Source organism: Protopterus annectens, chromosome 9.part0, assembly GCF_019279795.1.
Source record: "Protopterus annectens isolate FY-2018-M chromosome 9.part0, PAN1.0, whole genome shotgun sequence".
Taxonomy (NCBI): Eukaryota; Metazoa; Chordata; order Ceratodontiformes; family Protopteridae; genus Protopterus; species Protopterus annectens.
The window spans coordinates 1,711,595,878-1,711,611,090 of NC_056743.1; the positions used below are offsets into that span (position 1 = coordinate 1,711,595,878).

Sequence of the window (15,213 nt, forward strand, 5' to 3'; positions counted from 1 at the left end):
TTGTCTCCAATCTTGAGGACTCTTCCTATATTTCTATGACTTACTAAATAATAGATATAATGGTACTATAAGTTTTTTTCTGAAGTGTTCTGGGGTCATTATTACTAATTCTGACTCTTCCCTGTACTTTGTTTGGATCCAGTTTGCATAGTTCTTTTTCAATATAATCTAATTTGATCTCAGTGTCTGAGATTACTTGGATGTCACTAAAACAACTCATCACCCCCTTTGTGCAGCCAGACTGTCTTGCATAAGATTTTGTAAATATATCTGTTGAAAGCTCTGATGTTCATCGTGTTTCACTGTTGCAGTCATTTTATACATAGGTCAGGCATATTTTTATCAACCAGAGGAGACGTTGTGGATAGTAATTAATAAAGATCTGAAGGATTTTTTCTAGGAGGGGAAGACTGCAAGAGTCAAGTGAAAAAAAAAGATTTTTCCAATTGAACAAGGCGGTTTGAGTTTACCCGATTTTGAAATGGTGTTTCAGAGCTACACAGTTAAGGCTCCCATACATAGCACAAGCATAAACCTATAATTCAAAGTGGAAAGGGATGATGAGGCAAGGGGGAATCTCAAGAAACAAGGAGAGACTAGGATTTTGGATGCAGATCCTTAAGGAAAATAATAATGACCATGCAGAGTATTATATTCATAAAGTAACAAAGTATTTTAAGAACTAAGCCAACATGGGAATGGAGAAAGGAGATTCTGCCGACAGGGATACTGATAATAGGCAATAGGGTGCTAGGTATTGGGAGTAAATAGAGAGGGGAAGGTAGTAGAGTGGGAAGATGCCACAAATTTATCTGGACTGCAGGATGAGAGATTGGCTTTCCATATCAAGGTTGATATCAGAGTACAGGCAAAGAGAAATGGGGGAGATCCTAAGTGAACGACCAGCACTGGTAGAGTTTTTAGTAGAATCTAGAACAGAAACTACTATTAAAAAGGAATAATTAGAGCATACAAAATATTGCATGATGACTATTATAATCAATCAGAGGAGGTTAGAAAGGATGGGGAAGAGAGAATCAGATAAGCAGTTCACAAAGAAACAACAGGGGGATATGTATATTTTTCCCAAATATGCAACAAAGTCTAGAATATTTGGGATCTTTTCTTGGAAATGTTTACATAGGCATTTTTGTACCCCAAGTAGACTCCAAAGAATTTGTCCTCAGGTAGACAGCAAATTTTGGAGGTGTGATGGGAAAGAAAGGTAGTTGGGAACATATTTTCTGGGGTTGAATGGGCTGGAAGACTTGAAAGATTCCCTGCAGACTGCTTTGTCAGAGGTACTGGGTGAGCAAATTGGTGTAACTAAGGAAATTATTTTTTGAGCTATGATACAGAATTGGAATTGCCTAGACGTACGTAGTAAGGCCTTGCCAAGTATAATTATGGTGGCTGTCAAAAAAGCAATTACTAGAAAATGGAAATCAAAGTCTAATCCAACTTTACTGTAAGTAGTGACTATAGTAACAGAGATAAAACAACTGGAATTGGGATCTTTAGAAAAGGGCAGGGGCAAATTAAATAGGAAAAAAATGGGAGCTGTAGGAACAGTACATGCAGAGGAGGAATGAGGTTTAAAAGAAAGCAGGATTTGAATGAACTGAGTTATGTTGACAGACAATGACTGGATAGATTAGAAGTTATGTATAATTTTTGCAACTACAATTATGTCAAAATGGTTTATGATGTATAATATTTGCAACTAAAATTGTTAATATGGTTAGTTTTAATTTATACAAACGTGATTGCTTATGTCATGCATAATTTAATAAAGATGTTTCTTGTTTAAAAATGATTTTGTAAATATATCTATAATCTGTTGTGTCTGAGAATAAATTTTAGAATCTACACAGTTTATCAGTTTTTATGCTATTACTCCTTCCATATCTTTTGGATCTATAAAATGGTTTTCTGTTATGCTCAGTATCTGTGTGTATATGTATATGTATGTATGTATATATATATATATATATATATATATATATATATATATATATATATATATATATATATATACTTCAATTTTTTTCTTGTTTTTATCGCACTGTGTTTAATCTTTGCATTTTGTTAATTTCGGGTTTAAAAGCTGTAGTTCAACCTTTTTCCATTTGTTATATTTTTGTCTCACCTAAATCGGGTATCTTGCTCTTATGGAAATATATCCCTCTGATGTATGCCTAGATCATGATGTTAAACAGTTCTTTTTATATTTTTTTTGCACTCAAACAATTTCTCTTTCAAAACTGTCAACATTCTTTTTACAGTTTTTCCACTGAACGCATCACTCCAATTAAGATGTTCATCGTGCATACAGCTGCAGTCATAACAGATGGGTTCTCCTGCCGTCAGGCGGGTCCTCGGTCGGCCGAATTCCAAAGTCTAGGTCCGGCGTCGGTTGTCGTCGCTTCTTCCCTGATGTCAGTGCGACAGGGGTATAAAGGAACCAGCCGACGCCATTTTCTTCAGTCTTTCTTGCCGCGCGGTGCCCGAAGCAGAAGCAGTTCGCAAGTGCCGGTCGGCCAGCTCCTGAGATTACAAAAATTTGGAAACCGAAGTCTTCTTGAAAGCTAAGTACCCCGTTGGGGAAACTTTTCTTGCCTCAGACCGATGTCAGACAAAGTTAATAATTGTATTTCTTGTGGGAAGCAAATACCGCATAAGGATTTCCATTCCCTCTGCATACCTTGTTTAGGCCCAGACCACGACGTCTCGGTCTGTCGTTTTTGTGCTACATTCAACAAGCGCACCATTAAGCGTCGGGCAGAGTTCGCCCAGCATTATTTTGGGAAAGCATTTAATTATATTATGTCGTCGGATACTCCGACTCCAGTTTTGTCTAAAAAATGCAAAGATAAGGACCGACACACGAGGTCCACGGCCTCTACCGACACCACGCCTAAGCCGACTACATGTGGTCCGGTTCTCAGCGAGGCGCCTACGCAGCCCCTTACTACCGATGACACTTCTTTGGCGGTGTCTCCTGTGCCCGAGGTCGCAGGCTCCTCGGCCCACACCCTGACTACAGATACCGAAGCCACTCTTGGCGTTGAACCTCAGAATGTGGACAGGTCCACCTCCACTCAGTGTCTTCAGACCTTCCTCTTCTTTCTCCATCAAGGCTTTCACTAAGTCTAAAGCAGCCTTGCACTCTAAGAGACAAGCTACACAGAGCCCATCTACAGGCCCCATGCCTAAGAAACAGATGCTTAAAATGGCCGAGGATTTAATTACTCTTATCAGAGGTTCTCAGCCCCCATCGGACAAAAGGCTCAGAGTGGAGAAAGATTCCCCCCTTCTGATCAGGGCTGCATTATTTCAGAGCACTCTGATGATCAGGAACATTCTTACTCCCCTTTTGAAGACTCTGATGCGGAGGAGTCCATCCCTTCTGTATCCCCCCCTGAGGATTACTCATTTGGGAAGGCCAAGATTATTCAGATTCCAAGAAAAGGCTTAGGGAATTTCTCTTGCTACCTCAACACAGGCCTCTGGCTATACCTCCTGTCTTGGACATCCTAGATGATGTTTACTCAGAGGCCTGCCTTAACCCGGACTCTCTACCTCCAGCTCCAGTTAAGCCTGACAGGTACTACAGGGTTCCTGACTCACACCAATTTCTATACAAAAGCCATGCTGCTGACCTAGAAACCATCTCACAGGGCCTCAAGGGAGTTAAGGCCTCCATTGCCAAAAACCCATTGCCTTCCGAGAGAGATTCCAGATCCTTAGAAAGGTGGGGAAAAAAGGTATATACCTCGGCTACCCTATCCATGAGGGCCTTAAACTGTCAGTTTCATATGCTAAAATACCAACAGTTTCTGTTATCTCAATTGAAAAGTAAAATGTCACAACCTGAACAACCAGACTTGAAGGAGTTGCAGGATTTGATGCATAGTGCAGAACAAGTGGGTAAGCATACCTTACAATGTGGTTTTGATGCTCTAGAGGCCTCATGTAGAGCTGCTGTTACAGGATCAGTCATACGTAGGCATGCCTGGCTCAAGGAACAAGCCTTGCCTGATCATGTTAAAGCCAAATTACTGGACGCCCCTCTTCAAAAGGATGTATTATTTGGTGCTAATGCTGAGGAGGTATTAAGGAAAATGGAGGAAAGGGCTAAATCAATGCAAACTGTGAAAGATTTTCTACAGGTACAACCCCCACGTTTTAGTAGAAATTGGCCTTCCAAAAACTGGTCCTTTCCTGCCACGGACAGACCCCAAAGAGGCAGATACAGGCGCCCGAGGGGCAGAGGACAATCCCAAGGATCGTATAGAGGCAGACAATGGCAAGCTCCTACACCAAGAGGTGGTGAGGATAACTCGCAATCTTTCAGAAAGCAAACCCTATGACTTTCCCCTTTGCATGCCAAGCAAGTCTCAAATGGCAGCCCCCTTAGGAGGAAAGCTGGCATTATTTTCAAAAAATTGGCATATTGTCACAAAGGACAAATGGATCCTGGGCATTATAAAGAGAGGCTACAAATTCCATTTTCACACCCTTCCAAAAATGAGAGGCATGCCAACCCTGCCACACAATCAAAGGGCAGAGGCACAAAGGCAAATTACAGATCTCATAAACATGAAAGCTATTCAAGAGGTACCTACGCACGAACAAGGTCAAGGTTTTTATTCTAGGCTATTTCTGGTACCAAGGAAGGGAAAAGATTGGAGACCTATTTTGGACCTATCCATCCTAAACACATTTCTACTGCATCAAAATTCAAGATGCTCACTCTACAGCAACTTCTTCCCATGCTGGGCAAGGAGTCTTGGCTGGTAACATTGGACCTCAAGGAGGCATACCTGCATGTCCCAATCAGACAAAATTGCAGAAAGTACCTCAGATTTCTTGCAGGTTCAACCCATTATCAATTCTCTGCATTGCCCTTTGGCTTATCTACTGCGCCCAGAGTATTAACGAAATGCCTGGCATCAGTAATTGCCTACTGCAGACTTCAAGGGATACAAATATACCCCTATTTGGACGACTGCCTGATCCAAGCGGACAGCAAGCACATTCTTCTGAAACATCTGGCTTATGTAATAATGTTGTTGAACTCTCTGGGATACACAGTCAACAAAAAGAAATCAAGGCTAATACCCTCTCGGAAGATAATTTTCCTGGGTGCCAGTTTGGACACAAACACCCAGATGGCCTACCTCACGCCAGAGAAGCAGGGGCAACTAATTCAATACTTCAGAACACTAGCAAATTGCACCAGGCTGACTGCAAGGAAAATCCTGCAGGCTCTGGGATTCATGGCATCTTGCATCTTACTAATCCCATGTGCAAAGCTGCATATGAGGAAACTACAATGGTACCTGAAAACATATGGTCTCAACACAGCCACAGCTTGGAAACAATAATACCACTAATTCCATGTCTGCAAAAGGAATTTCTGTGGTGGGCTCAAGCATGTCAAACAAACACAGGTCTTCCATTCAGCAAGCCTCAAGCAAATCAAGTCATCACAACAGACGCCTCGGACTACGCCTGGGGCGACATGACAGATCGGTGCATTCAGGGCAAATGGTCCCAAAAAGAAAAGCACCTTCACATCAATCAAAAGGAAATGCTAGCAGTAATAAATGCTATAATAGCTTTCAAGGACCTTCTACAACCAGGTCAACTATTGATAAGAACGGACAACACCACAGTTATGTGGTACATAAACAAACAGGGAGGAACACATTCTTACCCCATATGCAGACTGGCCATGTCACTTTGGAACATGGCCATGGACTTACAAATGGAACTACAAGCACAGTACTTGCCAGGCAAGGAAAACACGCTGGCAGACAACCTAAGCAGGAATATGAAAGATCCACACGAGTGGAAATTGCATCCAAAAGTTTTTACAGAAATAATCCAAGAATGGGGAAGGCCAGACTTAGATCTCTTTGCCTCCCACAAAAATCACCAATTGAAAAAATTCTGCTCAAGGATTTTCCATCCAAAGGCCTGGAGAGTGGACGCTCTCACTTTCAGTTGGACATCAATGACAGTTTATGCCTTCCCACCTCTTCCTCTGCTGCCCAAAGTCTTATTGAAAACCAGAGCAGACAGACCAAAGATGATTCTCATTGCTCCGGACTGGCCAAGGCAACACTGTTACCCACTCCTGAGGAGCCTGACACATTCCCCACCATGGACTCTGCCTCTAATGCCTCTTCTTCTGACACAGCACAGCTTCAAAACTCTTCACAGCCAGCTAAAAACACTCAGTCTAGCCGCATGGAAGATTCCTTAGCATCACAACAGGCTCTACTCTCCAAGGAGGTGCAGGATGTCATTTTGGAGGCCAGAAGGCCATCAACTAGAAAAGCTTACTCTGCAAAATGGAAACGGTTTTGTGTCTGGAATGAGAAAAAGGGCCAGGATCCTGGAAAACTGAATTTACCTCAATTACTACAATATTTGGCTGAGCTGCTAAGCAGTGGACTTTCATTCTCCTCCATCAAAATCCATGCCTCAGCCATTTCTGCAGAATACAACACTGATCCACCTTTATTCTCTCACCCTCTTTTAAGACAGTTCCTCAGAGGGGCTAAGAATCTAAGACCTCCAAAGAAACAACCAATACCTGCTTGGGATCTTAATTTCATTCTGGAAAAATTGACCTTGCCTCCCTTTGAGCCAGCTGCCTCATCAGATTTGCAATATTTGTCCTGGAAAACAGCTTTCCTTCTGGCTATCACCTCAGCTCGTAGAGTTTCAGAACTACAGGCTCTCATGGCTGTCCAGCCTTTTATCATTTTCCATCAGGACAGAGTTTCCTTACGAACCAACCCGTCCTTTATGCCTAAAGTGGTATCCAGGGTAGCTTTAAATCAGGCCATACGTTTACCTACTTTTTATCCTAATCCGCAAAACAAAGGGGAGAGATTGCTACATTCCTTGGACATCCACAGACAACTGCGTTATTATTTGAACAGAACAAAGCCTTTCAGGAAATCAGAACAGCTCTTTGTGTCCTATGCTGTAGGAGCTCAAGGAAAGCCAATTTCCAAACAGACAATCTCAAAATGGATAGCCCACTGCATACGCTTTTGCTATTCCTTTCATGGCAAAACTGTACCTACAGGCATTAGAACTCATTCCACCAGGGCCACAGCCACCTCTGCAGCTTTCCTCAGAGGAGTTCCTACCAAGGATATTTTGGAAGCAGCCACTTGGAGTTCTGTGCATACCTTCTCCAAGCACTACAACCTACCATTATACTCCAAATCCAGAGCAGGCTTTGCCACTGCAGTCTTGCAGGGCATTTTGGCTCCTTCTAGTTCCTCCTAGTGCCTACCACCCCTTTCTTAGCTTTGGGATTCTACCCATCTGTTATGACTGCAGCTGTATGCACGATGAACATAGTACAGTTTTGTACCTACCATAAATGTAGATGTTCGAGTGCTAATACAGCTGCAGTCCAGGTTTCCCTCCCTCCTTCCCCTCTTGGGACAGGCCTATAGGCTAACACATCCTCATACAACCTGATTGGGGTATTCATTTATGATGTATTTGCTTGCAACTACTGTATTTTGATTATATTGCACTGCATTATTACACAAATTTATGTATTGCCTTCATTCTGGGGGCACCTGACATCTGGGGCAAGAAAAACTGAAGAAAATGGTGTCGGCTGGTTCCTTTATACCCCTGTCGCACTGACGTCAGGGAAGAAGCGACGACAACTGACGCCGGACCTACAATTTGGAATTCGGCCGACCGAGGACCCGCCTGACGGCAGGAGAACCCATCTGTTATGACTGCAGCTGTATTAGCACTCGAACATCTACATTTATGGTAGGTACAAAACTGTACTTTTTGCATAGTGACTGTTTTGCTTCCATATAATCTGTATTTAATCTTTTGTTTGCTTTAGATTTCAGTTTGGCAGAATTATCTAGCAACAAATTAACCTTTATAACCCCATGATCACTGCACATCAGTGGTGTTGACATCCATTGTAAAGAATTGCTAGAGCTAGGTGACATAGTTTTGGTGTTATGTTGAACAAGCCAGCCTTTGTGCTTTTTGCTTTCACCTTCATCAACAGGAGTCTTTGCTATTCCACACTTCAGCCATCAGAGTGGTATCGCCTGCATCTCTGAGGTTGTTCCCTATTTCTCCAGGCAATTTTCATTTGTTTAGCCCACCATATTGCAGGATATATTCAGCATGAAAATTAAATAAGTAGGATAACTGTGTACAGCTTTGTCACATTCCTTTCCCGATCTTGAACCCGTCAGTTGTTCCATATTTGGCTCTACTACTTGTTCTGCTTAACAGATTCCTCAAGAGGCAAGTAAAGCGACCCCTTTTCTACATTTCTCTAAGAACTTCCTAAAGATTTTATGTATGGTCTAGAGAGTCAAAGGCTTTAGTCAGCAAAGCAGAAATCAATACTTTTCCGGAACTCTTTGCTTTCTGTATTATCCAGAGGAAGTTGTCAATTTGAGCTGTAGTGCATGTCTCTTAAAACCAGGTTGTACAGCTGTCAGTTCTTGGTTTGTATACTACTAGAGTCAGGGTTGCTGAATTTTAAGCATTGCCTTGCTAGCTTATGAAACAAGTACATCATCATCAACCCCCCCCCCTTTATAAAATGCTAATTTTTTTACATGGTGTCAAGGTGTTGTCTGAAGTGTCAGCATCTTTGTCAATTCAGACTCGCTCTCCTATCTTTAAACCACAAAACAAAGCCCTGATGTGCTCTTGTAGTATAACTCAAACTTTTATCTTACTTTCTCTGATATATTAAATCACAGACATATAGAGGTATCTGATAAAATATGTTTTGTTACTATATAAAATGCTCTTAGTGAAACAAATAAGTGAAATATTAAAATGTTGTTAGAAATTCTTGTTGAGAGTTAATTGATTCAGATTTTACATCATTGTCCTTCCATTTCATATAGATGTGGTAAAAATTTAAAGTATTTTTAGTTAACAGTTTGTTTCCCTTGGGGATGTAATAGTAATAAATCCTTTAATCTCTGGTAGCATTCCCTGCAGTAGTTGTGCTTGTAGATATGTAGTGAACATTTTTGGGAAGGTTAATGGTGTTTATTTTTATCCACTGGAGAATTATTCTTGTACTATGGAGGGCATTGTCTGTACCCTTAGGTGTCCTTGTGATTTATATTGTGTCAGAGAAAGTAAGATAAAATTTTGAATTAGACTACAAGAGCACATCAGGGACATTAACAAACAAAAAGTAGAGAGTACCATTGCTAGGCATTTTATAGATAAACAAGGTAGTAGTTTCTTATTATTGCAGGGTACTGTTCTTCAGCAGGTTTGTGTGAGGGTTGGGGAAAATTGTTTATCAAACTTTTATATAAGGAGTCCATTTTTGTTTTAAATTTAATACATTGTTACCTTGTGGGCTTAACTCTGAGGTGAACTGGAAGCGTTTGATTTAAATATTTAATTAATTACATAATAGATTAATTGAACTGATTGACTGTTGTATATGTTATCAATTTGTGCTTTGTTATACTCCTTGAAGGCTGTTTGCCCAAATGCTAGTGAGAGTTGTACTCTCTTTTCTAATAAACTGAGTCCTGTAGTCTTGGTGGTTGTTCATTCACTCTCCTATCTTCTTTGACAGTCATGCCTGACTGACACAGGTTTTATCTTCTCTCATACAAGCCATTCATCTCTTAAATGAACATCATATTCTCGTCTTCTTCCTGCCTCTCCCAAATCTACTTTACCAAATCATCTGCTTTCCTCCCAATGTGACTGAACTGCTTTAATCTGTTCTACTTAACAGTATCTGCATTTGAGGCTATTTTGCATTCCACTCTGCCCTTGTTTATTCATCTGTCTCCGTGTGCAACCTGCTTACCTATCTCATGCATTTCATCTCCATCACCTCAAGTTTTCTCAGCTGCTCTGCCTTAACTGCCTAGGTTTCTGTGCCATACAAAAGTACTGGTCAAATCACTGTTTTGTTAGACCTCAGCTTCTTTGGCATTCGTCTGTTGCACACTACCCCTGACACTTTGTGTCAGTTGGCTACAACAACTCTGATTCTACCTTTGACCTCCTCATTCAGATTTTTCTTCTCCTCTACCACCCCACCTAGATACTTGAAGATGTTAGCCTGTACTGCTATTTACCCTTTTGTGTCCATTTACACCTTCTCTGATTTTCCGTTTGTTGCCTTGGTCCCAGTTTCATCTGATGTGCCTTCAGCAAACAATGGGATTGGAATGAAAACTTGAAGTTCCTGTTCAGAGTCTGCTTGTAGTGCCACGTGCTCTATGCACAACAACTTTGTGAATCTATCCCCTTCAGACTTTTTGCTGATGTAGTTCGTGGGAATCCTAAGAATTTCAAGGCAGCTGAGTCTCATGATCATTTATGCCTTGCTTGTAGTCCCCCCTTAGGACATATCCCCTTTCTGTAGGGGACCTAGATCAGCCAATTTCAGGGTGAATTTGTGAGGGCCTAACCAATCATCTATGTCCCTTTTGAAGGATAGTAGTACATCACACTGGTAAATCTGCATGTTTCAAAGGAAGGTGTGTGAATAATCTCTCTCTGTCCATTACTTTGCATTTATCAGCTGGTGAAAATTTAGGTCCCTGATTATGATATTTGTGGAAATATTAGACTTGTGTTAGTAATAAGAGATCCTGGACAACTGGTCGTGTAATAGTGTGGAAAGGAAGGCAAGGCAAGGCATAGATACCTCCTCAGGAGGTTATACGATACAGAGTAAAGGAACAGTGCTTACTCTCTTGGTAGCTCAGGGTCTTAAAGCCCGTGATCTTCAGTTAGAAAATACTGAGGTGTATTCTGAAGGGTAGTTATTCTCAGTAATTGGTCTAATCAATGCTGAATATAGGAGAACAATGACCTTTTTAAAACTGAATGATATTCCCTTAGCAATTTGCTGCACTAAGTAGAAGGAACTTCTGCCGACTATTGTCATATTATGATCAAAAGGCAATGAATTATCAACCTATGATCAGATCTCCCTAACAGTGTGTTCATTTTGAAATGGGAAGTTGTCTGTGCTGATGAGTGGATTTGTCTATCAAATGTGACAATATTGTACTTTTTTACATTAACTTTTTGACAATTTTCAGTAACACCTGTTATTTACATGTGTAAGTTCTTGCTGATGTGTTAAAGTATCAGAGAGGAACTTGACAAAATTCCCAGTTTGCAGGTGTCTGCAAACTTAGAGGTTCTGGCTTCCAGTCCGGAGATCAGAAAAGTAAATTCTAAAAATGAAGGGTCTCAACACTGAACCATGGGAGACACCACTGGTCATCTTTATACTTTCTGATGAGAGACCTGCCACTCATACTTCATGGGTTCCTTTAGCTAGTTTTCTATCCATCTTGACACATAGTGATCTAGTTTTAAAGCTTTACACTTGCTTACAGTGATACCATGGAGGTTGGTGTCATATGCCTTGGCCAGGTCAAGGTATGCTATATGAACAGTCAGTCAGCAGCCTTGTGCAATCCTTTCAAAGAAATTAAACAAATTTATCAACTCATTGCTTCCTACAACAATAATGTCATAGGGAAAGCTGAGTTCTTGGATATCCTGTAAGTGTATACCCATTTTTACAAGGGACTTCCCTATATTCCTGAAATAAGTATACTTGTCACTGTTTTCAGTCGTCTAATTTTAAAGTCATAGTAAAGGTACACACATAAAACTATGGCAGCAAGGTGGCATGATTTGCTAAGAATGGGAGGTGCAGAGATGAAGTTAAGGAGTGTTTACAAAAAATTATACAAATGTGACATTTCCACCTTTGTTAGTAATGCAAAAATAGTATGTGGTACTGTGTTATTAGGGGTGTTGTACGATTCTTTCCTACATTTCATGACTGCATTAATTTCATAAAAAACTGTGTGACCTACATGTGGACAAATGGTGCATCTTACACAAAACATTAAGACACAAAATGTTGCCCTGATACTTGCCTTCTAACACAAATGGTTTTGTATGTTAATACTGTGAAAATATTATATGCATAATTTTCATGGATTTGGCAAGATCACAAAACAGCAGTAAACTGTCACCTTGTCATACATCACTGGAAAAGTTGTGAGCAGGTGAACAATTATATTACTGATATCTTAGATTTGTGTTGTATATTTACAGAGGTATAACCCTTTGACCATAACGCTAGTATTTGGCAAATAGTACACTTTTTTGTTTGATAAAGCTACAATATAAAATCATCTCCTGAAGACAAATCTTCGATACAGACACCAGTGCATAGCCTATTCTCTACTAAAGATGTAACATATTTTACATTTTGTAACTTGCATCATTTTTCAGATATTATAAATCTAATGAAATGCATTTTCATTACAGGATTTTAGCGAAAAGTTGTCAGGAAGCAAGTGTTTCCTGGCTTAGAAAACCTAGCAAAGGTGTTAATTAGCTTCCTGCTCTTCAGGATTAAATAAGTTAAGCAGGATCTTCCCTTGGCAAAGCCAGACTGCTGTGGATCAAATCTGATGAGATTTTTTGATATTGTGTGTTAATTCTCATGAGACTTGACAGACCAGTAAGTCTTGGGGTAGGTTGTAGGGCTTTCCTTGTGGAATAGCATCACTGGTGTGTTGTGCAAAATGTGATGGATAAAACCTGTAGCTAAACTTAGGTTAAATAGTTTGAGGAGTGGCTGTGCCAGGGCATGCTTAATACTATTTAATGAACAACTGGATATACTGTCAGGCCATGCAGAGCAAAGAATTTGGGTCTTAGAAAGCACTTTCATTACATGTTCCTTTGTGATAGTAAAAGGATTTGTGGGTATGTAGACTTTGGAAAGAAGTCTCTGTGGTAACATTAGCATGTAATTTCTTTACTAAATATATGGGCAGTGTCTGCTCTGAATAAGTGTCTCCATTTTGAATAGGTTCAGAGCAGTTTTTGGCATTATTCCTTAATGTCCTAATGTAGCTGAAGAAGGATTCATAATTGTTTTTGGCTTGAGATGCTAACCTAAGATAATGGGCTAGACAGAAATGGGAGACTGGAAAGCCATGACATGGAACCAGAAAGTTAAAGACAAGCCTTCAGTAAGACTGTTAAAAAGATGATTACATAATTTAAAAAGATCGAACAGAGAACTATTAGAGAACAGAAACAGAATTCCCTGCTGAAAATGGGCTGTATTGGAGTCTGTAAAAGGTACAAACTGAGCTTGAAGATCTACTTAAAGAAAGTAGATTGTAATAGAATTTATGAACTCGCTATTCCAATTGTTAGTTGTAGTTCTATTAGTATTTTTCAAGTGTTTTATGAAGATTATATGAAATCACATTTTTATTTTACATACTATGCAGTTCTGATGCTCTTGTTATTTCGGCACTGATTGCTGATTCAACCAATTTGTAATTGTATGTTTATACAATGCTAATAAATTTGCCTTTTGTCATATAGTCATTTAACTTTCAACACTTTGCCATTGCTAAGCATGTAAGTTTATATTCTGCAGCAATTACTCAAGCTAATCTTGATCTCCAGATTGATTTAACATTGCTGCTTAAATAGAAACATTCTGAGCTACTAGCACTATAAAAAGAGATCCGGTATTAACTATTGACCATATGGTTTTATTACCAATATGTTTCAAGTCTTATTACTATTTATTGTATATTGCGTTGGTGTTCTGTTTTTCAAAGATCTAATTTCCTTTAAAGATGTGCTTAATAGTTTTATGTATACAAGGCTGTACATGATGCTCTTTATATTTCTTTCCTAAATCTACTCAAATGCCCACATGTGATCCTGTAGTTGCCTTGTCAGGCACTTTATCACCATTTTCCATTTGAACATGTATTCTGAGTTTTGAATCAAGTATATTAATCTAAGCTGCATGGTCTTATAATATGCCTCCAGATGTGGTAGTCCCAAACCGTCCTGTCCCTTTGTGTCAGTTTTTCTCACTTCACTCTTTCTTTTTTGTTATCCCGAATATACTACTTAATTTACATACAAGCTTGACCTATAGAACCAGTAGAACCAAAAACATGTTAATCATTTGTATCTTGTTGTCAGTGTTCATAAATAATGATTTCCATAGTCTTATCTTAATATTATCTTTTGAATGATTTCTTTCAAAATTTCTTTAGCTGCTTGCTCAACATTACATTTCAACTAAATTCTCCAAGTATCTCGTGTTGTCATGGCCCCAGAAAAAGAGGAGGTTCTGTACCACGTCGTGTTGAATTTGTTACTATAGCGTTTTTTTTTTATTTGTTTACTTTTTATCCTACAATACTTGTAAAATACTTCAGTTTGTCAAATATAATTTTATATCATGTGCTTAGTGGGTAGCAGTATTATGTTGTCTACAAAAATGATTATTTTCTTGTTACCGTTTTCCATATGTTTGATCGCGATAGTGGTGCTGCGGTAGCGTTGTCGCCTCACAGCAAGACGTCCCCGTTTGATTCTCAGCTAGAGCGTCTTCTGTGTGGAGGCATGCGTGAATGGGCGTGCCTTCATTGAAGGTTGTGCGTCAGGGCTGGTAACTGGGCACGTAAAAATCCACTACCAAACATTAGTGGACCGTAGTTCCACTGTGGCGACCCCTAACCGGGATAAGCCGAAAGATACAACAACAACATTCAATTATGTTTGATTGTCTTGTGTCTCTGGCTAAAAGTTCTAAGTACAAAGTAAATAGCAGTGGTGAAAGTAGACACTGCTGCCTAGTTCCTCTCAAATCTAACACCTTAGCTCACCCGCCACATTTATCCCTAGCTTAAGCTCTTCAGTAGGTATTGAATACTAATGTTGCCTGTGCTTTTAGAAACTCAAGCACCTCAAAAGGATCTGTTCATAAATTCCCCAACTTACTCTAAAAATACATTTCTGCTTCTAAACCTGTTGATGCAAGTATATTGCTACTGTGCAATGTATCCTTTTGAATTTAAAGGTTAAGTTAATATCAAATGTTTGCCTACACTAGTCCAGGTCTATTATTGTTGTCAGTATCTTTGCTAGTCTTTTTTGCCATAATCATCATAAATGCTTTGTAGTCATGATTTAAAATCAAACTGTGTGACCCTTACTCAAGAGGATTTTCCCCTCATTTAGTATAAATACCACTACTGCTTTTTTCCAAGTCAAGGGTACTTCCCCACCTCCACCCAGAAAAATATTTTAAAAGTACTAGCCAGACTTTCATTATCTCCTGTC

The 15,213-nt window shown here is 39.7% G+C and overlaps 1 protein-coding gene across 1 annotated transcript in view; it reads left to right on the forward strand.

The window, feature by feature from the left end:
* The window catches only part of FDX2 (ferredoxin 2), a 367,672-nt gene that overhangs the window by 316,354 nt on the left and 36,105 nt on the right, over nucleotides 1–15,213 (forward strand). The gene's annotated exons all lie outside the window — the stretch shown is intronic.